At 37.7% G+C, this 24,674-nt stretch overlaps 1 protein-coding gene and 1 non-coding gene across 5 annotated transcripts in view; both read right to left on the bottom strand.

Moving 5' to 3' along the window:
* The window catches only part of SBF2 (SET binding factor 2), a 502,739-nt gene that overhangs the window by 320,742 nt on the left and 157,323 nt on the right, over positions 1 to 24,674 (bottom strand). The gene's annotated exons all lie outside the window — the stretch shown is intronic.
* Positions 14,970 to 15,093, bottom strand: LOC136389829 (small nucleolar RNA SNORA28). The gene has a single exon (XR_010748394.1). It is a non-coding gene; the product is annotated as a small nucleolar RNA SNORA28 (small nucleolar RNA).

The following is a 24,674-nucleotide window of genomic DNA, read 5'->3' as shown; positions in this document are numbered from 1 at the left end:
GGAGTTCTGTATCAAGAGAACACTTTTTGAGATTGGTTCTTAATCTGTAATATCCTGAGAAATCAGAGATTTCTCTCCTTTCTCAATATCCTACCAGTCTATCAAGTACACATTCTTATGAAAAACAAAGGCTAAGTGGACAAGTTGGGTTCAGTGATGTCTGGTGAGGGAAGAGGGTATATAGTTCCAGTAATCCAGCTGTAAGGGCTAGAGTTGTCAGATAAGAGTGGAATATAGAAATTCTATTACCAGGGCTCCAGAAAGAGTTCATCTGACAAGCAGGGGAAATTCAGTCAGATGGTGGCTTTACATTTCTGTTTTCTCTCTCTCTTCCATCCAATTCAAATGATCTCAATAGTAAGTCAACTTCACAATAAGCACAAAGTACAGGACCTGCACTATATCCTAGAAAGAGTACAAAGCTATCTTCCCATTAAGAGTTTACCACTTAGATAAGACAAGATGAAAAAAAATTGATAAGTAAATGATAAGCCAAGATGGAGTAATAGGGACTAGATTTAATCTTCTGCCAGAAACAAATTTTTAAAAAAGAAAAAAAAAACTGTACAAAAATATGAAATAGTTTTCAAGACACTAGACATAAGGTAATAAAGGAAAGTCAGTGACCAAAGGATAGCTGAGGTGACCCTCTGACTGCCCCCAGCTTCCCACCTTGAATTTCCAGGTTGCAGCACAGAGAGGCAGATAAAGTCCAACAGATGCCCTCAGTTAAGACAGAGAAGATATTCGGAAAGGCCGTGTGAGCCCGAGTTTGCAGAGCAGACCATCACAGCAGAGAGAAATGCTGAGAGAGAAAACTCCAGGGCTTTGCAGAGGATTCCCTTCAAGTATCAAGAATATGACTTAGAAAAAGAAAATAAATACTAAAGATAAGAGGGTGTGTGTGTGTGTGTGTGAGAGAGAGAGAGAGAGAGAGAGAGAGAGAGAGAGAGAGATAGAAAGAGAACAATAGTAAAAAATCAATGAGAGTGAAAGCTTGTTCTCTGAAAAGTTCAATAAAATTTATAAACCTTTAGGCAGACTGACCAAAGAAAAAAGAGAAGACACAAATTGCTTATATCAGGAATAAGAAAACAATTACTACAGAGCCAACAAAAACTAATATTATAATAAAGGAGTATTTCATATATTTTCATGCCCATAAACTCAACTCAGAAGAAAATGATAAAAAATTTAAAAGATACAAAATTTTCAAGAAGCTCAAGAGAAACAGATATCCTAAATAGCTCATATCTTTGCATTTCTAGTTTAAAATCTTTCAACAAAAAAAATACAATGCCTTACAGCTTTCTTAATAAATTTAAGTAAATATTTCAGGAAAATAAAATATTAATTCTACATTAAATTTTTCTGAAGACAAAAAAGGAAGACATGTATCAAAACCTTTTTTGAGGTGAGTATTGCCTTGAGAACAAAACCAGACGAAGACAGAACAAGAAAACTAGAGATAAATATCCCTCATGGATATAGATGAAAAATCCCCAATAAAATATTAGCAAATTGTAACCAGCAATATGTAAAAGAAAAATACATCCCTATAAGTGGAATTTATCTGGGGAATTCAAGGCTAATTCAATATTTGAAACTGATTATTGTAATTTACCATATCAAGAGACTGAGGAAAAGTATCATATGATCAGTTGAAATAAATCACTTTCTACTCACTGGCAGGTCTATTGTTAAGATTCATTGTAATATGGAATTATCCTACTTCTCAGACATAAAACTCTGACCTTTCCCTTCTTACTAAATCCACTTCATAGTGCCTGCTCTGGTGGTCCTCAGCCTCACTTGACCTCACAAACCTTACTACTCATCCTAGACCCCAAATAACAAGGTCATTGAATAAAATAAATTCCATTGTCATTCAGACTTCCATATGGAAATTCTGACCCCAAATATTTTCCAGATTTTTCTCTTATTATATTTCTTCAGCGTAAACAACTACATACATGCAAATAAAGTTTTCACTATTTTCAAACATACCTAGGACTGCTTTGATTCTGTAGCTTTTAAAATGTTCCATCTTTGAAAACCTGCCTCATCATCCAAATGTTTATCAAAGTACTACATATCTTTCAAGCCTCAGAGGAAATGATAAACACTTCCTCTATAACATGTCCCTGGTTTACTTTAAATAACTCTTTATCACTTCCATGGATGCCCAGAGTACTTTATTTATACCTCCTATTGGCAAATATTATATGTACAGAGGACAGTATCCAAAAAATGAAGAAACAACTAATGACATTTTGAGTTATTTAAAAATATTTTCTCAAAAGAATTGTATTAACTAGAAAAGAGTAGGGAGAAATGGAAAATACATGAACACTCAGAAATAACCAGTGTTAATAACAATATTATTCAAAATAGCCAAGAAAGTAGAAACAACCCAAATGTCTATCAGCATATGAATGGTTAAATAAAATGCAGTACAGGGAGTCCCACTGTTACAAACGAGAGAGATTCTGTAGGTTTTAAAATGCTTAATTATTTATATGCACAGAGAGGCAAAAATAAATACTAAGACAAACATCTGTCTAAGTTTCACTAAATAGGTAAATGAACCTGTTTCAACTTACATACACATTCAACTTAGGGACAAACCTCAGAACCTATCTCATTCATAAGTCAGGGTTTGCCTGTATATATATACAGAGAGTCCTCGGGTTATGACAGTCCCAACATACAACATTTTGAGTTTATGATACTCATTCCCATAAAAATCTTAAAAAAATGAGACGTGAGTGTTTCAGCTTACACTGTTAGTGTCGTACTTACAGACTGCATGGGCAAACTCGTTTGGTTGCATGCAGCTGAATATGCAGTACTGTGTATATTTATGTCCTTTTCCTTTTTCTGTGGCTTAGTTGTATTTTTATGTTCCAGATTATGAGTTTACAACTGTGTTAGGATAAGTAAGTGACTTAGGCTAGCGTATGTTTTGACTTACACCAAAATTTGGGTTATATCACCCTCATAAAAATAGAACTGTGTTGTAAACCAAGGACCCCCTGTATAATGGAATATTGTTCAGCCTTAAAAAGAAATGAAAATCTGATACATATGACAACATGGATAAACCTCAGAGACATTATGCTAAGTGAAATAAGACACAAAAGGATAAATATTGTATGACTCCACGTATACGAGATAACTTGAAAAGTCAAATTTGTAGAGAAAGGAAGTAGAATAGTGGTTACCAAGGGCTGGTGAAGGAGGGGAAATAGGAGTTCTTGTTTAATGGGTAAAGACTTTCTGTAAGAAATGATAAACAATTCTAGAGATGGACAGTTGTGATGATGGCTATACAACAATATAAATAATGTAATGCCATTGAACTATACACTAAAAATGGCAAATTTTATGTTATATATATCTTACCACATAATAATAAATTAGATAAACTTAATGAAAGAAGAATTGACAGGTCTCACTTAGACACTGACCCAGGCAGAAGAAAACATGTCTACCTAACAGATATAAATTTACTATGAAAAATGAACACATAAAATTATGCAATAATTAAATAATCCAAGGATAACTGCCCACTTTTTAGTTAAGTCCAAAGTGTCAGGTAGGTATGCTAAATCTAATATACATCCTCACCCTCCCATTTTTTATTTTCCAGCACTGGAAGCTATGTAAAAGGAGCTTCTAAGACACCTAACTTATGGTATTGCAATTGTCACACAGGAAAATACAATATAATAGTATTTGAGAAATAATTACTGGAAACTCATCAACTTTCAACTTCTGAAGATAATGTAACTGTGAAGTATCACTGAGTACCTACTATATGCAAGACAGTATGGTACAAATTAATTACACTGAAGTATAACACTATCTTCATTTTGGGGGAATACCATCCAGTTTGGGGCTAGATAGGCAAATGTTAAAAGGTAAATGCAATACAAACGAACATTCGTTTGGTCCCAAATTGGAGGCACTAACAACAGAACCTACAGGAGCTAAAAGAAGGAAGACACCTCCATATTAAACATCACACAAACTTTTCTATAAACTCATCTATGGTTTTCAAGAATTGTCAGTTCTCTACTTGGTACCACTCTCCTCTATCTGAAGTCTTTCCTAACTATACTAGCCTTTATATATCTTTAACTATACTATATGGCATATTCTGTATTTAAATTTTTATAAGTAGGCTTGTCACCCCAATAATTATACATTAACTAAAAGTATCTATAATGCTAGTATAATTCTATATATAAAGTATCCCATAAAGACTCAAAGAACTGAAATGTTTCCAAGTTAAACATTCAGAAATAATGCCCAATGTGCACAATAAATGCAAATAATAATTTAATGTTTGCAATACAGATCACTTTGGGGTCAGGGCAGGGGCTGAGAAAGGGGTCTATAGTTCATCCTTTTTCTCCTTTCAGAAAGTATTAGTACTATGGACATAGGAGTCATTTAATAATTGCTTTTATTTTCAGATAATTCTATACTTTCTAGGTGACGGCAGTGCATATTTCTGTGGTTTGTTGCAGGAGATATATTTAATGAAGCATGAAATGACTTAATGCCAAGAAAATTCTCAGTTACAATGAAGCTTCAGTTCCCAAAAGATTTTTAGGGAGTTTTTGGGTTATGCTTCTATGTTTCTCTTACCTGGAAGAGATCCAAAGGATATGACCCACTTTGGAATATTCAAGTAAAAGTTTCATTCAAATTTAATCATCCTAAATTGATTTATAAGGAATTTAAAGTTAAAAGTTTCAAGACTACCAAAGATAATTAAACTCAACAATAGAAAAATGAGGCCAATCATGATCTGAAGTTTAAGTATGTTTTTAAAAAATAACTTTTCGCCTGGCCTGTGGTAGCGCAGTGGATAAAGTGTCAACCAGGAACACTGCGGTTATCGGTTTGAAACCCTGGGCTTGCCTGGTCAAGGCACATACAGGAGTTGATGCTTCCTGCTCTGCACCCACCCTTCTCTCTCTCTCTCTCTCTCTCTCTCTCTCTCTCTCTCCCCCTCCCTAAAATGAATAAATAAATCTTTTTAAAAATAACTTTTCAAAGCACATACAAAAGCAGAACAAAAGCAATTTTAATTCTACTTTAAGAAACAGAAGTTAAAATACTCTTAAGAAAAGAGTAAGGGTTTAGGGTCCTAGAAAGATTCATAATTTGGCAACCAACCAAAATTGTAACTAAAATTGTACTTTTTTTCTTAGAGATAATGTATACTAAGTGCTTTTATTTCTTCCCAGAAAATGAATAAGTTTTATTGCTTTAGCTTTAAAATATCTTATTCTAAAAAGTAGAGATCTGTGAGTACAGGACTTAAGTTGCCATCTATGCAACTGATACATGCTGTGATTGGCTAATGTATGAAGTTTTAAGTGAAAAACTGCCCTAAATTAGAACCTAATTTTCTCATAGAAATAGGAGAAAGAGTATATCATAAGTCATTTCCAGTGCTACCATGTAATCATATAGCACATTTATTACATATCTGTTTAATCTAATATTTAGAACTAGAAAACTAATTCTGGTAATTTAAGTCAACTTGCTGTCTCTACCAAAGCCACAATTTCTGTGATAGGAATGAAGAGTATATGAATTAGAAGCAAAGAACAACCATTAAAGATTAGAATAAGAGGATGACATGTACACATGCATTTAAATTTAGAAATTAAAGTAAATGAGTGTGGCCAACACCAAAGTATGTGTGCGTGTGTGTGTGACAAATATTCCACTGAAAGAGATTATACCCTAGAAAGAGCATAAGATCAAAAATGAAAATCTGTTTTCCACATAGTTAATTCAGGAAGTCTTTATAGGGAAAAAGGTTATTTATAATGTATATGATTTAAGTATTTAAGCCACAGTTATAATTTCAAATCAACCTAAACACAAAATACACTAACAATGTCATCTAGTCTAGTACTCAGGTGGAAAGAAAATAATTATTTTCTTCCAATATTGAAAAAAACAGCTGCTTTAGATGCAAGATTTAGTTTTGTATTATCTCTGTATTATTCATATTTATCAAATTTAACAAGAACCTTGGCAAGTTAAGATTTTTTGCCTCATGCTAACTTGAGAACCTAATTCTGACATATGTAGTAATATTACATATAAGAGTTAACATAAGCTAAATATTTTTCTAGTGTTACTTTTAAAGCTATAAATAATAGATATATAATTTTTTTTATTTTAATTTTTTATTTTAATTTTATTTATTCATTTTTAGAGAGGACAGAGAGAGGGAGAGAGAGAGAGAGAGAGAGAGAGAGAGAGAAGGGGGGAGGAGCTGGAAGCATCAACTCCCATATGTGCCTTGACCAGGCAAGCCCAGGGCTTCGAACCAGTGACCTCAGCATTTCCAGGTCGACGCTTTATCCACTGCGCCACCACAGGTCAGGCCAGATATATAATTTCTATTATCTTACTAGATTAGAATTGTTTAACTGCTTGAACAACAATTATTTTTTAAATATGTATTTTTTCTATAAAGAAAAAAAATCACCCCAATACTTGTAAGTACTCAGTAAATGTTACCATGATATTTTGTTTAAAAAAAAAAAAGCCATGTAGAAACGGGGGCGGGGAATATGTAATATATCGAGAAGCACTTAACAAATAAATGTGATCCTTATTTCAACCTGCCATTCCTTAAGCTTTTTTTTTTTTTTTTTTTATTCATTTTAGAGGAGAAAGAGAGAGAGAAAGGAGGAGCAGGAAGCATCAACTCCCATATGTGCCTTGACCCAGTAAGCCCAGGGTTTTGAACTGGTGACCTCAGCATTCCAGGTCAACGCTTAATCCACTGCGCTACCACAGGTCAGGCCTTAAGCTTCTTTATTAAATAGTTCAAAATATTTTTAAATTTCTCTTGAAAATTTTTCTTTGACCCATGTGTTATTTAGAAATGTGTTGTTTAATCTCAAATATACTGAGATTTTCCAACTATGTACTTTCTATTATTGATTCCTTGTTTAATTCTGCTGTGGTCTGAGAACAGACACTGTATGATTTACATTCTTTTAAATTTGTCAAGGTGTGTTTTAAGGCCCATATTGTGGTTTATCTTGGTAAATATGCCATGTGAGCTTGAGAAGAATGTGTGTTCTGCTCTTCCTGGATGAAACAGTCTACAGATGTCTACACTGAGCTCAACTACATTCTTACTGATTTTCTACCTACTGGATCTGAACACTTCTGATAGCGGAGTAGAGTCTCCAACTATAACAGTGGATTCATCTATTTCTTCTTGTAATTCTGGCAATTTTCTCCTCACATACTTTGACACTCTCTACGTGCATACAGGTCATTATGTCTTCTGGAGAATCAACCCTTTTATCATGACATAATGCCCCTCTCCTCTGTCCCTGATAACTTTCCTTCCTCTAAAGCCATATCTGTCTGAAATTAATACATCCTCTTCTGCATTCTCTTGATTAGTGTTAGCTTGGCATATATTTCTGCATCATTTATTTTTGACCTATGTGTATCTTTATATTTAAAGTGGGTATCTTGTAAATAACATTTGGTATTGCTTTTTTATTTTTTCTAGGAATCTATGTCTTTTAATTGGTGCAGATAGTCTGTTACCTGAATACCTTCAAAGGCATTTTTATTGCCTGCTTTTTATCCTCTGCATGGGACATGCATTCCCATTTCTTTGTATGTCTTGTAATATTTGGTTTATACTATACATTTTAGGTAGTATATTTGTTAAATCTGGATACCAATGTCCTACCCATCCAGGGATTGTTGTTGTGGCTAGTTTATTTCTTTAATGACCTGGCTGAACTACTTCAGTGAAGTCTATCTCCCTCACGGCGGCCAGCCTCTGATGCTGCTCCTCAAAAGCACAGCCTAGGGCATGCACACAAATATTCTGGGGTGACAGGAGCTTGAGCGGAGTTCTCCTTGTCTCTTTCGCTGATTGCTCTGCTAAGTTGTCTGTCTCTGATGGTATATCAAACCCAGCTGTTAGCATCCCCTAACTGCCAGCTCATTGCTTTATTGTTTTTAAGAGTGAAGAGGACATAGCCCTGACCAGATGGCTCAGTTGATTAGAGCGTCGTCTGGAGTGTGGAGGTTGATGGTTCAGTCCCAGTCAGTTTACACACAGGAATGGATCAATGTTCCTGTCTCTCTCTTCCTTCCTCTCTCACTAAAATTAATAAATAAATGTTAAAAAATAATAATAATAATTTTTTAAAAAGAATGAAGTGGACATAAATTGCTTTACAGTCTTACTCAGTATTATTCTATTAAATCCGGTCTAGCTGGTCTACAGTTTATCTTGTTAGACTCACAGAGTTCTGAGTCTTCTCTTAATTGCCTCCCACCAAAAAACACCATTGTTTTTAAACTTTACCATACTGTCCTAAGTAAAGTCAGTTCCCTTGGGGAGAGCTTCAGAGTTCGCTCTTATGGCCTGTTTCTCCCCCTACGTGAAATTTTTGTACCACTTCTCTGGAGCTGGTGGTAAAATCAGTGGGCAGCTTCACCCAGAGTGACACCTCTATTTATGAATATTAGGGTGCTGGTTGGGTGCAGTCATTTCTAGTCTTCTCACTTTCCCTTCCCAGTATGAAAGTTCCACCCTTATCAATCTGGGATGAGGGCTTATTGATTCTTTCCCCCTATGAAGGGGACTGGGTGAAGGAAAAGAGTCCCAAACCTCTTATTTGTTCTTGCCTAGAACACAGCTTCTGCAGCATGGAGCTGGGAACGAATGAAAAGTGCCAGCATCTGCCTCTTCTGCACAAAAACCATGATCCCAGATGGAGTTAAGTGAATGGGATGTGGGATGAAGCCTGTGTACTTGTCTGCATCTCCTTGGGGTAAGGCTTCCATTCCTTTGACTGAGAGAGGGAGCAGGCTGCGGCTCATATGCCACAGACTATCACCATTCTTAATAAAATTTAGTAGATTTTCTTGAATAAATGTTTTTTATTACATTGGAATATGGCCTTAGAACCATTTCCAGAGACTTTAATTTAAATGGTTGATTGGGATTCTACTGTTTCTTATTTAAATTTTTACCAGTTACACTGGTTTTGCTGGAAGAGGGTCTGTAGAGCATTTCATGCCACCATTTCAGAAGTCATCTCTGATAATCTTTTTCTGTGTTTAATTAAGTATTAAACAACCCTTTTATTCCTGGGATAAAGCCCACTTGGCCAGATTATTCCATGATCTATTGTATATACTGCTCACAAAAGTTAGGGGATATTTTATCATTTCATATTCATTTTGAAATATCCCCTTTTGTGAGCAGTATATATTGCTAGATTCAAATTAGTAACATTTTATTAAGTATGCTTTCATCTATCCTCACTAGAGATGTTGGCCTATTGTGTATTTTCTTGTAACATCTTGCCCTGGTCTTAAGATCAGGATAATGCTTGCCTCATAATAAGTTGGTAAACATTTCTTGTTCCTCTGTTTTCTGTTTTCTTACTAAAAGACTGAATGATTTGAAATAAGCAAATGTGGTAGATATTCAAAAGAAAAATAAGAACACTGTGTCCTAGAAATGACATGGGGATGGTAGAATTTGAGTTTGGCCTGGGACAGAGAGTCTTTGGAGCAAGAGATGAAGAAATGGCATAACAAAAAGTACAAATATGGAAAATATAAAAACAACCTAAGGAAATAACTAGCCACTTTGATACAACTCAGCAACTTTGGCATATTGGCAACAAACCACTGAAAACATTTTAAAAAAAGTATATCTCTGCCTGACGAGGGAGTGGTGCAGTGGATAGAGCGTCGAACTGGGACGCAGAGGACCCAGGTTCAAAACCCCAAGGTCTCTAGCTTGAGTGCAGGCTTGCCAGCTTGAGCACAGGGTCGCTGGCTTGAGTGTGGGATCATAGACATGACCCCATAGTCGCTGGCTTGAGCCCAAGGTCACTGGCTTGAGAAAGGGGTCACTTGATTTGCTGTACCCCCTCCTCCCCTGTCAGGGCACATATGAGAAAGCAATCAATGAGCAAGCAATCAACAAACAACTAAGATGCCACAATGGACAATTGATGCTTCTCATCTCTCTCCCTTCCTGTCTGTTCATATCTGTCCCTGTCTCTGACTCTCTCTGTCTCTGTCAAAAAAAAAAAAAAGTATACAGTGGTCCCTCATCTATTGCAAGGGTTAGGTTCCAGAACCCCCTGCCCCCATGATAGGCAAAAATCCGCAAAGTAGCGACCTTATATTTATTTTATTATTTATATATATTTTAAGGCTTTATAAACCCTCCCTACACTCTTATAAACCTTTCCCACACCATTATTAACCTTTCCCACACTCTTATAAACATTTCCTATGCTCTTAAACACTTTTTACACTCTTAAACCTCATAAACACAGTGCTCTGGTTGGTTGCCTCCCATCCATCAGCCAAAAGTGTACCCTGTATGATCTCACATGTAGCTCAAGCGGAAGTAACTGTAGCTGCATTTTCCATATATGTGAGTCTTTGTCTACTCATCTACTGTATCCCATGTATTTTATTTCACTTTAATGTTTTAATTAATGTTTTATATTTTTATATTGTTATCAAATTTTTAGGCTAGAAAATGCTTATTTTACTGCAAAAAATAATTAAAATAATAAATATATAAAAATACCTATATACCACAAAATCCTGTGATACAGCAAAAAATCTGTGATACAAAATTAGACATATACAATTTAAAAATCCGTGATACAGTAAGAATGCAAAAAGTAAACTGCAATATGGCAAGGGATGATTGGATCTCTAACTTTCTGTTCCTTCATGATGAATCATCACAATATTTTAATCTTCTTAAGGTAAATGAATTGTGTTAGTTTCTGTGCAACATGAAAATGGCATCACTGCATTATAAATAATTTTGTAATGGTTGAAGCAGTAGGTATTTGATATTCTTTTAGTCTGTGAGAAATCTGAACTCATTTCTTTTTCTTAATTAAGATAACTAGTATATAACATTATATTAGTTTCAGGGTTAATTACCATCCATCACCATACAATTGACCCCATTCACCCATTTTGCATAGTCCCCAACACCCTCACTTCCTAATAACTACCAATCTGTTCTCCATATATGAGTTTTGTTCTGGTTTGTTTCTTTTCATTTGTTTCATTTCAAGTCTACAAACATGGTAAATCATCCAGTGTATGCCGCTCTCTCTCTAACTTATTTAACTTAGCATAATACCCTCAAGGTCCAGCCATGTTGTCCTAAATGGCGAGGTTTCTTTTTTTTTTTTTTTTTTTTTTTTTTTGCGACAGAGACAGAGAGAGTCATCTAGGGACAGACAGACAGGAAAGGAGAGAGATGTGAAGCATCAATTCTTCGTTGCGGCTCCTTAGTCTCCTTAGTTGTTTGATGATTGCTTTCTCATACATGCCTCAACCAGGGGGCTACAGCAGACTGAGTGACCCCTTGCTCAAGCCAGTGACCTTGGGCTCAAGCTGGTGAGCCTTGCTCAAACCAGATGAGCCCATGCTCAAGCTGGCAACCTTGGGGTCTCGAACCTGGGTCCTCTGCATCCCAGTCCGACACTCTATCCACTGCGCCACTGCCTGGTCAGGCCAAGGTTTCATAATTTTTATGGCTAAGTAGTATTCACTGTATAACATGTAGCACAATTTCTTTATCCATTCATCTGTCAACGGACACTTAGATTGTGTCCATAGCATAGCTACTGTAAATAATGCTATAATGAACACAGGGGTGCAGTATCTTATTGAATTAGTGTTTTTTGTTTTCTTTGGACAAATACCCAGGAAGTAGAATATAAATAACACTATTCCTATACTTAATATTTTGAACCTCCATACTGTTTTCCATATGGCTGCACTAATTTACAATCCTCCCAACAAGGATTCCCTTTTGTCTACATCTTCACCAACATTTATTTCTTGTATAGCTGATGATAGCCATTCTAAAAGGTATGAGGTAATATCTCATTGTCATAGTGATTTGCATTTTACTGATATTAGTAATGTTGAGCACCATTCCATGTACCTGTTGGCCATCTGTATGTCTTTTTTGGAAAAATATCTATTCAGATTCTCTATTTTTTTAATTAAAGGAAAAGTTTGCTTCCTATTTAATTTTGTATAGCTAATTCTTTAACATCCTTCTTAAAAAATTTTTATTTACTGATTTTAGCCAGAGAGGAAAGGGGGGAGGAGAGAAAGAGAGAGAGAGAGAGAGAGAGAGATAAGAACATCAATTTGTTCCTTTATTTGCCTAGACCGGGGATCGAACCAGCGATCTCTGAGCTTCAAGACGATGCTCTAACCAACAGTGCTATCTGGCCAGGGGTTTTTTTTTTTTTTGAGAACGGATTTCTCTCTTTCTTCTCCCCCCCCACACTTATTTATTTATTTATTTATTTATTTATTTTAGAGAGAAGGGGGAGGAGCAGAAAGCATCAACTCCCATTATGTGCCTTGACCAGACAAGCACAGGATTTTGAACTGGCAACCTCAGTGTTCCAGGTCGATGCTTTATCCATTGCGCCACCACAGGTCAGGCGTATACCATTTCTTCTTGTTTTTTGTTTTTTGTGTGTTTTTTTAGGTTTTATTGATTGGGGGGGAGAAAGAATGAGAAAGAAGGGGGAGAAGCAGGAAGCATCTACTCATAGTGGTTGCTTCCTGTATGTGCCTTGACCTGGCAAACCCAGAGGTTTGAACCAGCAACCTCAGCATTCCAGGTCAATGCTTTTGCCCCTACAGACCAGGCTTAATATTTTTTAAATTAATTGAAATTATTGAAATGACAGTGGTTCTTAAAACCATACAGGTTGCAAGTGTACAGCTCAATAAAACATCATCTGCACACTGCATCGTGTGCCCAAGCAAAGCCACTCTCTGTACCCATTTTCCTCCTACCTTTGCCCACCTCCACCTAGCCCTACTCCCTTTCCCTCTGGCTATCACCACATGGCTGTCTGTGTCTATGTGTTATGAATATATATACATATATACATATATTTTTTTAGCTAATCCTTTCACTTTCTTTCATCTAGTATACCAACACCCCTCCCCTCTGACAGCTGTCAGTCTGTTCCATGTATCTATCCATGCCTCTGTTTCTATTTTGTTCATCAGTTAATGTTGTTCATTAGATTCCACGTATAAATGAGATCATAGGGTGTCTGTCTTTTTCTGACTGGCTTATTTCACTTAGCATTATAAATTTCAGGTCCATCCATGCTATTGTAAAGGGTAAGATTCCCTTCTTTCTTTCTTTTTTAAATTTATTCATTTTTAGAGAGGAGAGGAGGAGTCAGAGAGAGAGAGAGAGAGAGAGAGAGAGAGAGAAACAGAGAGAGGAGAGACAGAGAGAGGGAAGGGGGGGAGGAGCTGGAAGCATCAACTCCCATATGTGCCTTGACCAAGCAAGCCCAGGGTTTCGAACCGGAGACCTCAGCACTTCCAGGTCGACACTTTATCCCACTGCGCCACCACAGGTCAGGCTAGATTGATTCCCTTCTTTTTTACAGTGGTGTAGTATTCCATTGTATAAACATACTACAGCATTTTTATCCACTCATTTATTGGTGGGTACTTGGGCTGATCATTTCTTAATCAGATTTTTATTTTGCTATTGTGTTGTATAAGTTCTTAATATATGTTGATTATAAACCCCTTACTGAATATATGATTTGCAAATATTTTCTTCCATTTGGTACTTTGCTTTTCATTTTGATTTTCTTTATTGTGCAGCAGCCATTTTAATTTGATGTAGACCTACTTGTTTATTTTTGCTTCTGTTGCCTTTGTTTTTAGTGTCAAATCCAAAAAATCATCACTGAGACAGATATCAAAGAGCTTGCCATCAATGTTTTCTTCTAGGAGTTTTATGGTTCCAGGTCATTTTTACACTTTGTGGAAAATTCAAGAATATTATTTTATTAGATTTTCCCTGACTCAAGACACAATGAAATAAGTTCTTTCAAAGTAAATGTTTCTTTCTTTTCTTTTCTTTTTTGCAAGAGAGAGAAAGAGAAAGAGAGAGGCAGAGAGACAGGGACAGACAGGAAGGAAGAGAGAGAGATGAAAAGCATCAACTCCTAGTTGTGGCACCTTAGCTGTTCATTGATTGCTTTCTCACATGTGCCTTGACTTGGGAGCTCCCATCAAGTCAGTGACCCCTTGCTCAAGCCAGCAACCTTGGGCTTCAAACAAGTGACCATGAGGTCGTGTCTATGATCCTATGTTCAAGTTGGTGACCTCGTGTTCAGGTGAGCCCATGCTCAAGCAAGTGACCTTGGGGTTTCAAACCTGGGTCCTCTGCATCCCAGTGCATCCACTGTGCTACCTTCTGGTCAGGCTAAATGTTTCCTTTTAATTGAATTCACTGGGGTGACAATGATTAATAAAATTATATAGCCCTGGCCGGTTGGCTCAGCGGTAGAGCGTCGGCCTAGCGTGCGGAGGACCCGGGTTCGATTCCCGGCCAGGGCACACAGGAGAAGCGCCCATTTGCTTCTCCACCCCTCTGCCGCGCTTTCCTCTCTGTCTCTCTCGTCCCCTCCCGCAGCCAAGGCTCCATTGGAGCAAAAAAAAGATGGCCCGGGCGCTGGGCATGGCTCTGTGGCCTCTGCCTCAGGCGCTAGAGTGGCTCTGGTCGCAACATGGCGACGCCCAGGATGGGCAGAGCATCGCCCCCCTGGTGGGCAGAGCGTCGCCCCTGGTGGGCGTGCCGGGTGGATCCCGGTCGGGCGCATGCGGGAGTCTGTCTGACTGTCTCTCCCTGTTTCCAGCTTCGGAAAAATGGAAAAAAAAAAAAAATTATATACATTTCAGGTGTACAATTCTACAATACATCATTTGTATATTGTATTGTGTGTTGACAACCCAAAAATCAAAGTCTATTCTATTGATCTCTATGTCTGTTTTTATGCCAATGTCTTGATTTATTTTTGTTTGTTTGGGTTTTGGGGTTTTTTTTTTTCATTGTCTAAGTCTATATAAAGATTTGTCTCATGGTGGAGAGAGTACCCAAATAGGTTAGACTTTCTAACTATAGCAAGCTCAAATTGTGTCAGACAGTTTTGTATCTGCCACAGAGTATTGTTTGCAATTGATGTTTTGATTACTGCGGTTCTATAGTATAATTTGATATCAGGTAACGTTATTCCTCCAACTTTGTTTTTTTTTCCTCTAAAGAGTGCTATTTTAAGTCCTTTGCATTTTCACATAAATTTTAAAATCTGTTCTTCCATTTCTAAATGTAAGCCCTGCTGAAATTTTAATTTAGATTGCATTGAATCTATAGACCAATGTGAGAATGATTGACAGTATACTGGTATTATTTTCACCTCCTTTGACAGATTTATCTTTTTAAAATTCTTGATATTGATGTAAACAGCTTTGTTTTTCATGTTCAAATGTTTATTACATGTATACAGAAATACAACTGAGTTTATTATTCAAAGAGAGGAGGGGAGGCAGAGCAACAGACTCTCACATGTACCCAGACTGGGATCCACTCATCAAGTCCCCTATGGGCAATGCTCTGCCCATCTGGGGCTATTGCTCTGTTGCTTGGCAACTGAGCTATTTTTAATGCCTGAGGTAGAGGACATGGGAGCCATCATCTGCACCAGGGGCTAACTCGCTCGAAACAATCAAGCCATGGCTTCAGGAGGAGAAGAAAGAGAGAGAGAGAGAAGGGTAGGAACGCAGAGAAGCAGATGATTGCTTCTCCTGTGTGCCCTGATTGGGAATCAAACCTGAGACATCCACATGCCAGGTGATGACTCTACCACTGAGGCAACTGGCCAGGGCCTATAACATTTTAAAACTTACTGTTTCTATGAGCTTTTTTGGTAGATTCCATCATATTTTCAAACTAGACTATGGTTCCTCAAACTGTGGCCCATGTATCAAGCACTTACTTTTGTAAATAATATCACATCCATTTTTTATTGTATTGTCTATTGCTACTTTCAGTGTACAATGGCACAGATGAGTAGTTGTGACAGAAACCATATGCCCCACAAACCTAAAATATTTACCATATGTGTCTTTAAATAAAAAGTGTGCTGACCCATGACTGAGATGAAAATACAGTCCACTAATAAAGACCATTTCCTTCCTAACCTGGGTATGTTTTATTTCCTTTTCTTGCTTAATTGCACTGGCTAGATCTTCCAGTACTATGTTGAATAGAAGTGGTAACTATTGATATGCTGTCTGATTACTGATTTTAAGGGGAAACATTTGATCTTTTATCATAACCTACAATATCAGCTATAAAATCCACCAGGCTCTGCTCCTAAAAACTGGATGCAAAAACTGCTTCCCATCACCCAGTGGTGGGATTCAAATAATTTAACAACTGGTTCTCTGCCCAAATGGCCATTTTAAGTATAAAAAAACAATATACTGAAAGGTAGTTTATTATTTTGTACACTTAATATTTAAATAAGAACAATAAAAGAGGTACATAAAACTAGATTATGGTATAAGAGCTTTAAAATATTTATGAAAAACTATCAAGTAATACCTGACCAAAAACAATAAAACTATTGTTTAAGATTTCCATATTGCTTCTTGATTGGCAACCTCACTTGCAATTTTTTCACCTATAGACAGAATGACCATTACTGCTAGCGCTTAGACTATGCTGTTACACAGATGAATGTTAGAAAAAAGGAATGTAAAATTGTGATTTACATTTATGCCTGTGAAGCTACCCACCTTAAGAGAGAACCCTGATTACAAGTGCCATTTTAATAACTGGTTCACCAAACTCAACAAAAAATTATGTATCAGTTCTGCTGAACTGGTGCAAACCTGCTGAATCCCATCACCCATTCTTGCTTTTTGTATTACTGGCTAATGGCTGATTGGCAGAGGTGAGGTCATATGACTTACTATAGCTAAAACAAAATCTGAGAGCAACTATTTGGCATTTTTAGTTTGTGTTAGTGGTGTGACCTCATAAATTAGGTATTCCATCAATGTAAGAAGTGGGTGCAGGTAAGGGGTTAAAGATAGTGATGTATTGAGATTCTGAACTCATTGCTTCACATGGACATACCAAACCTGCAGCCACATATGGATCAATTACCTCCTAAAAAGACCGAAAAACTAGTGAACATCTCCTCCACAACACGGCTAAAATGACCATATCAAGACAGGTAGAAGAAGCAGATACACAGTCTTGCCAAAAACCCCACCCCTACTATGGCAACCCAAATCAAGAAGCATCTTAAACAGAGCTTCTCTAAGGAATGAGGGCTACTTCCCAGAAATCAGCTTATATACTCATCTGGAGCCTCAGTTTTTATAACTGTCACCAAGGAGAAACTGCCAAATCATCTGGTCTGGTTGCTGGCAGGGGTTATAATTGCAATCCCGGAAGAATATATCTATTTGCATACTTCAGAAGGTGCTGCCTGAGGGTCCAGCTCCAGTCAGCCTGCAACAATGTGCTGACTGATATCCCTCCCTTTGGAATGATGGCAAGACTTGGCACAACTTTAACAACTGGGACATATGAAGAATAAATCGGACTCCTTAGATAATCACAAAGGTTCTAGATATAACCAAGAGCTTGGAAAGGTTGAATGACAAGGTTCATCACCTAAACAAAGCTATTTCCACAACACTGGGAGAGGTAGATGTTTACCCTAACACATAGAAAAATCAAAACAAAACAAAATGGAAAGAGATGAGCAAAATAAATAAGTAGAGGAATAAATTCCAAAGGAAAGAACAAGATAAAACCCCAGAAAAAAAGCTTAACAAAAGAGAGATAAGTAATTTACCTAACAAAGAATTCAAAGTAATGGTCATAAAGATGCTTACTTACATTGAGAACTTCAACAAAGAGAAAGAAAATATAAGAAAATGCAAAAAAGAAGTCACTGAACTAAAGAACATAATAACTAATCAAAACTCCGAGTTTGCTGGCTTGAGCAAGGGGTCACTCGGTCTGCAGTAGTGTCCCCCCCATCAATGCACATATGAGAAAGCAATCAATGAACAACTAAGGTGCTACAACAAATTGATGCTTCTCATCTCTCTCCCTTCCTGTCTGTCTGTCCCTATCTGTCCCTCTCTTTGTCTCTGTCTCTATCACACACACACACACACACACACACACACACACACACACACACACACACACACACACACACAAAGAAATGACTAAAAACATCCCTAACAGGGAGAGGGAAAAGGTACTCAAGTCCAGGAAGCACAGAGTCCCAAATAAGATGAACCAAAATGACCCACACCAAGACACATTATAATTACAATGGCAAAGGTTCAATAACAAAAGGAGAATCTTAAAAGCAGCAAGAGAAAGGCCCTTGGTGACTGGCTGAGTGTTAGAGTATAAGCCTGGCATGTGGATGTCCCAGGTTCAATTCCCATTCAGGGCACACAGGAGAAGCACCCATTTGCTTCTCCACCCCTCCCCCTCTCACTTCTCTCTCTCTTTCCCCTCCTGTACCCATGGCTTGATTGGAGCAAGTTGGCCCCAGGCACTGAGGATGGCTCTATAGGCTCTGTCTCAGGTGCTAGGAAGAGCTTGGTTGCTGAGAAACAGAGCAACACCCCAAATGGGCAGAGCAACACCCTTGAGTGGGCTCGCTGGGTGGATCCCGGTCAGGGCGCATGTGGGAGTCTGTCTCTGCCTCCTTCCCCTCACTGAAAAAAAAAAAAAAAAGCACCAAGAGAAAGACAGTCATCTACCAGGGAGCTCCCATAATACTGTCAGCTGATTTCTTAACAGAAACATTTCAGGATAGACAGAATTGGCAGGAAATATTCAAAGGATAAAACCAAGGATCTATAACCAGGACTACTTTACCCAACAAGGTTATCATTTAAAATTGAAGGAGAAATAAAGAACTCCCTAAAAATGAAAAACTGAAGGAGTTCATTATCACCAAACCATTATTATAAGAAATGTTAAAGGATGTTCTTTAAGAAGGGGGAGGGGATCCCACAGAGGAACACAGTTAATAGAATAAAATGGCAGCCTGACCAGGTGGTAGCACAGTGGATAGAGCATCAGACTGGGACACGGAGGACCCAGATTAGTAATCCCAAGGTCACCAGCTTGAGCACGGATTCATCTTGTTTGAGCACGGCTCAGCAGCTTGAGCCCAAGGTCACTGGCTTGAGCAAGGGGTCACTCAGTCTGCTGTAGCCCCCCAGGCAAGGCACATGTGAGAAAGCAGTCAATGAAAAACTAAGGTGCCACAATGAAGAATTGATGCTTCTCATCTCTCTCCCTTCCTGTCTCTATCTGCCCCTCTCTCTGTCTCTGTCACACACACACAGAAAAGAATTAAATAGCAATAAATACATACCTATCAACAATTACTTTAAATGTAAATGACTTAAATGGTCCAATCAAAAGATATAGGTAGTTCAATGGATAAGAAAACAAAACCCTCCCTGGCCTGATAGCTTGGTTTACAGTACTAGCCCAATGTGCAGAGGTTGCCAGTTCATTTCCTGGTCAGGACACGTACAGGAACAGACTGATATTTCTGTCTCTCTCCCCCTCTCGCTAAAATCAATAAGCAAACAAAAAATTTTTTTATTAAAAAACAAAGAAAGAAAACAAGACCCATATATATGCTGTCTACTACACATAGACTAAAAGTGAAGGGATGGGCCCTGGCCAGTTGGCTCAGTCATAGAGTGTCAGCCCAGCATGTGAATGTTGAGGGTTCAATTCCTGGTCAGGGCACACAGGCAAAGCGACCATCTGCTTCTCCACCACCACCACCCCCCCCCCCGGCTTTCTCTTTCTTCCCTTCCCATAGCCATGGCTCAACTGGTTCGAGCACATAGGCCCTGGGCACTGAGAATGGTTCTGTGGAGCCTCCAGCTCAGGTACTAAAAATAGTTCAGTTATAAGCATGGCCCCAGATGGGCAGAGCATCAGCCCCAGGCAGGAGTTGCCGGGTGGATCCCAGTCAGGGTGCATGCAGAAGTCTGTCTTTCTATCTCCCCTCCTCTCACTTGGAAAAAAAGAAAGAAAAAAAGTGAAGGGATGGAAAAAGATATTTCAAGCAAACTGAAATGGAAAAAAAAGCCAGGTGGCAATATTATATCTGGCTAAATAGACTAAAAATCAAAGCTACAGTAAGAGACAAAGAAGCATACTATATAATGATAAATGGAGGAATCCAACAACGGGATATAACCCTTGTAAACATTTATGAACCCAACAAAGGAGCACCTAAAAATGTAAAGCAAATCTTGATGGACATTAAGAGAGAGATCAACAGTAATAGAGTCATGTAGGGAATTTTAACACCCCACTGACATCAATGGATAGATCTTCCAGACAGAAATAGGCAAGGAAAGAGAGGCCTTAAATGGCACTAGATTAGATGTAATTTTTTTTATTTTTAAATCACTTTTATTTTTCAATTATAGTTAACATAAATTATATTAGTTTCAGGTGTACACTCAAGTGATTAGATATTACATAACTAAGTGATCATCCCGATAAATCTTGCACTCATCTGACACCGTATATAGTTGTTAGAATATTATTGACTATATTCCTTATGCTGTATTTTTCAACCCTGTGACTATTCTGTAACAACCAATGTGTACTTCTTACTCCCTTCAATTTTTTTACCCATTCCCCAACCTCCCTCCCATCTAGCAACTGTCAAATTGTTCTCTGTATCTATGAGTCTGTTTCTGTTCTGCTTATTCATTTATTGTTTTTTAGATTCAACTGATGATAGATTATGTATTTGCTATCATTTTATTGTTCATATTTTTTATCACTCCTTTTCTTCTTCTTCTTAAAAGACTCTTTAACAATTCACATAATACTGATTTGATGGTGATGAACTCCTCTAGCTTTTTCAAAGCATATGTACATGATAATTCTATACATAAAATATAAAGACCATTCAAAATTTAGAGAGGAAAACAACCCAATTAGAAAACTGCAAAAATTCTGAATTGACACTTCACTAAAAAAGATAACCAGTTGGCCAGTAACAACATAAAAATATGCTGAACATCATTAGTCATTAAGGAAGTGCATATTAAAATTAGGAGATATTACTGCATATCTTACAGGATGTCTAAAATTAAAAAGACCAACCAGATTAAGTGTTGGTGAAGATGTGAAGAAATTAGAGTGCACATACACTGGTGGTTATAAAATGAAATAACCACTTTGGAAAAAAGGTTGAGACACTTCTTTTAAAACTTAAACATATACCTACCATCTGATCCAGACATTTCACTACTGACTTTTTTACCCGAGAGAAAAAAAAAAGCATATATCCAAGGAATCATAATGTTTGTAGCAGTTTTACTTGCAATAGCCCCAAACTGAAAACAACCCAAAGAATCACCAAGAGGTAAATGGATAAATTATAGTATTTCTGTACAATGTAATATCACTCAGGAGAAAAATAATTGTGTTGACTGAAATAAGCCAAACAAAACAGAATATATAGTATATGATTCCAATAAACTCTAGAAACTGCAATCTAAGTCTATAGTGACAGAAAACAGTAAGTGATAGGGGTACATAGATGAAGAAGAGTGGGAGGGAAGAATTACGAAGGAGCAATAGGAAATTCTTAGGGGTGTTAAATACAGTCATTATTCCATTGTGGTGGTTTCATGGATGTATCTATATATGTTAAACTTTTCAAACATGAGTAGTTTATTATATGAATATTATACCACAGTAAGCCTAGAATAAAAAAAATAAAAAAAACAGGAGATAAACCTTTGTTACATTGAATAGACAATGCTTTCTGAAATACACCACACAAAAAAAGCACAGTTAGGCCCTGGCCAGTTGGCTCAGCAGTAGAGCATTGGTCCAGCATGTACAAGTCCCGGGTTCTATGTCCAGCCAGGGCACACAGGAGAAGTGCCCATCTGCTTCTCCACCCTTCCCCCTCTCCTTTCTCTCTGTCTCTCTCTTCCCCTCCTGCAGCCAAGGCTCCACTGGAGCAAAGTTGGCCAGGGCGCTGAGGATGACTCCATGGCCTCCGCCTCAGGCACTAGAATGGCTCCAGTCGCATCAGAGCAACAGCCCAGATGGGCAGAGCATCGCCCCCTGGTGGGCATGCCGGGTGGATCCTGGTCGGGCACATGCAGGAGTCTGTCTGCCTCCCCCCCACTTCTCACTTCAGAAAAATACAAAAAAATCAATTTAAAATTTCATAAATTGTACTTTATTAAAATTAAAATTTTATGTTTTTTGAAAGATACCTATAAAAGAATTAAAATACAAGACACAGGTTGAGAAAAATACACATATTGACAAATAATATGCCTGGTGAACAACTTATCTCCAGAGAGATTTAAAAAATATATACTCATTAAGAAAACAAAAAACACCTTTTAAAAATATGGGCTAGGCCCTGGCCGGTTGGCTCAGTGGTAGAGCGTCGGCCTGGCGTGTGGGGGACCCGGGTTTGATTCCCGGCCAGGGCACATAGGAGTAAGTGCCCATTTGCTTCTCCACCCCCCCCCCTCCTTCCTCTCTGTCTCTCTCTTCCCTCCCGCAGCCAAGGCTCCATTGGAGCAAAGATGGCCCGGGCGCTGGGGATGGCTCTGTGGCCTCTGCCCCAGGCGCTAGAGTGGCTCTGGTCGCGGCAGAGCGACGCCCCGGAGGGGCAGAGCATCGCCCCCTGGTGGGCAGAGCGTTGCCCCTGGTGGGCGTGCCGGGTGGATCCCGGTCAGGCGCATGCGGGAGTCTGTCTGACTGTTTCTCCCCGTTTCCAGCTTCAGAAAAATACAAAAAAAAAAAATGGGCTAAAGATCTGAACGCATACTTTACCACGTAAAATACACATATGGCAAAACAGCACATAAAAAAATTGCTCAATATTATGTCATTAAGGAAATGAAAATTAAAAGCACAATGAGATGCCACTACCCACCAATCCAATGGTTAAAATTTAAAAGATTGGCCCTACCAAGAATTGTCCAGTGTGTGGCAGCACTGGGCCTCTGATATTCTACTTGAAGGAATGTCAAGCGGTAGAATGTTTTCAAAAAACATTGTCAGTTTCTTAAAAAAGTTACATAAGTACATATACATAGTTAAATATATCCAGTCATTCAACCTCTAGAAATTTGTCCAAGAGAACGAAAACACATGTCCACACAAAGACTTGACAAAAATGTTCATATAAACTTTATAGTCAAAAATTGGAAATAAATGTTCATCAGTAAGTAAATGAATAAAAAATGTGGTATATACACGCAATCAAACTACTCAGCAAGAAAAGATGAATTATTAATACATGCAACAACAAAAATAAATCTCAAAATAAATATGCTGAATGAAAGAATCTAGATAAAAAAGCATACTGACTCCATTCATATAGAATTCAAGAAAATAAAAACTAATTCTGTACCCATTTCATTGGGCTGCTGTGACAAATTACCACAAATATGGTGGCTTAAAAAACAAAAATTTATTCTGTCACAGTTCTGAAGGTCAGATGTCCAAAATCAAGCTTTTGGCAGTTAGATCCTTCTGTAGGCTCTGAAAAAGGGTGTACTCTGTTTCTTGTATAGCTTCTAGGTGGTTGCCAGCAACACTTAACAATCTTTGATTCGTAGACACATCACTCCAATTTCTATCTCCATTACATCACCTTCTAACCTTGTCTTCTCTCTTTCTCTTATAAGGACACTTGTCGTTGGATTGAGGGCCAACCCTAATTCAGAATAAACTCACTTCTAAACCCTTAATTACATCTGCCTAAATAAAGTCAAACTCACAGGTTCTAAGTGGATATATCTTTGGGGTGACTACCATTCTATCTACTACAAATGTATAGTAATTGGGCATGGGGAGTGATGAGGAGAAGAGATTGATTGCAAAGGGGCATGAAAATTTTTGAGATGATGAATATGTCCATTATCTTGATTGTGGTAATGGCTTCATGAATATGTTAAAAGTAAGAATACCATTAATTCACATGTCTGAGTCTCAAAATACAACCAACAAATGGTATTGAGCAAAGTAAGTGATGATAAAATTCAAAGACACATAAAGGGGGAAAAGTTATGAAAGGATATGGAATTGAGAAAGAATAGAACAAACTGAGCTATAAATAGGAGGGAGGTTCCACTACCTAAAAGGAAAGAAAGGTAAAAACTTAAAAAGCTTAAAAGCTTAAAATTAGTACCCTGAAAAATGCCTACCTCAAAGACCCTTGAGATATATTTTTAAAAGTTAAATATATACATATATAAAAGAGACATTTCAAAGTATCAATGAATTATTACTACATGAAAAGATCAATGAATCAATGAAGCATTCATTCAGAGTTTCCTAGAGTGGTAACCATTAGGTAGTATTCATAGGACAACTAAACAAAAAGTAGGGAGCAGAGAGCATCAAAGACGGCTGTAAAAGTACATGGCAATATGCCCTGGCTGGATAGCTTGGTTGGTTAGAGCACTGTCCCAAAGCACAGAGGATTGCTGTTTCAATCCCTTGTCAGGGCACAGAGAAGAACAGATCGATGTTCCTGTTTCTCTGTCTCTCCCTTCCTCTCTCTCTAAAATCAATAATTTTAAAAAAGCAGCATATGGCAATAAGTAACTTTTAAGGGGGATAAATGTGCCAATACAGCAAACCAAATTTTTTAACAGTAACACTACTGTAAGTATGATTAAAA

The sequence above is a fragment of the Saccopteryx leptura genome, chromosome 1 (genome assembly GCF_036850995.1).
Source record: "Saccopteryx leptura isolate mSacLep1 chromosome 1, mSacLep1_pri_phased_curated, whole genome shotgun sequence".
NCBI lineage: Eukaryota > Metazoa > Chordata > Mammalia > Chiroptera > Emballonuridae > Saccopteryx > Saccopteryx leptura.
This window is presented reverse-complemented; position numbering and strand designations above follow the sequence as displayed.